The sequence below is a fragment of the Portunus trituberculatus genome, chromosome 11, assembly GCF_017591435.1.
Source record: "Portunus trituberculatus isolate SZX2019 chromosome 11, ASM1759143v1, whole genome shotgun sequence".
NCBI lineage: Eukaryota > Metazoa > Arthropoda > Malacostraca > Decapoda > Portunidae > Portunus > Portunus trituberculatus.
This window is the reverse complement of record NC_059265.1, coordinates 5842137-5843139: the sequence shown is the minus strand read 5'-3', so window position 1 is coordinate 5843139 and position 1003 is coordinate 5842137.

Sequence of the window (1003 nt, the reverse complement as noted above, 5' to 3'; positions counted from 1 at the left end):
AAGGGAAGATGTCATCCCTAACATCAAACAGGCTTTCACTGGGGAGAAGGTGATCCTTACAGGTCTCGAATCACAGCTTTCCTATCCCTTGGCTAACATTAGCTTACAGTGCCCTTTCATTTCAGGAGAGGTTAAGGTAGCCATTAAGCCTGGTGAACTGCCAGTACCAGGGGTACATCTTGTACTGGGTAACGATCTTGCAGGTAACTTGGCTGTTCCAAACTTAATTTTTCTTGAGTCCCCCTTAAAAGAAAGACCCTGGACGAAACATCCCCTCACTTCTTCCCAGTGTGTGCAGTCACCAGGTCTCAGTCCAAGTTCCCTGCCCCTTCACCACCTCCTCCATCAATGATTGCCTCTACTGACAACTTGTACAATAACATCATTTCAAAGGAAAATTTGATTAATACTCAGGAACAGGATCTCACTTTGGCTAAGATCAGACATGTTGCCAGTGAGACAAAGGATATGTCTAAATTGCCTTGTTTTTATTATCAGGAAGGAGTCTTGATGCGTGCCTACAGACCTCCTGATATGAAACAAGTAGACACCTGGTCAGAAACACATCAAGTTGTCATCCCTTGTCTGTAAGACCAGCCATTATAGAACTAGCTCATGATGGATTGTCAGGTCATCTAGGCATCCAAAAAACCTACAAGAAGGCTCTTCAACATTTTTTGGCCAGGAATGAAAAAGGATGTGTCACACTATGTAAAAACATGTCATATATGTCAAATTGTGGGTAAGCCTAACGAACGCCTTGTGCCAGCTCCTCTGACGCCTATTCCAGTTCAGACGGAGCCCTTCGAAAAGATCGTTCTAGACTGCGTAGGGCCCTTACCCAAAACCAAACGAGGAATCAGTATTTGTTAACCCTCATGGATCCCACTACCAGGTACCCTGAAGCATTCCCTCTTAAGAACATCACATCAAAGACCATTGTAAAACATCTAATACATTTTTTCACCTCGGTAGGAATTCCAAAACAAATTCAGTCTGACAA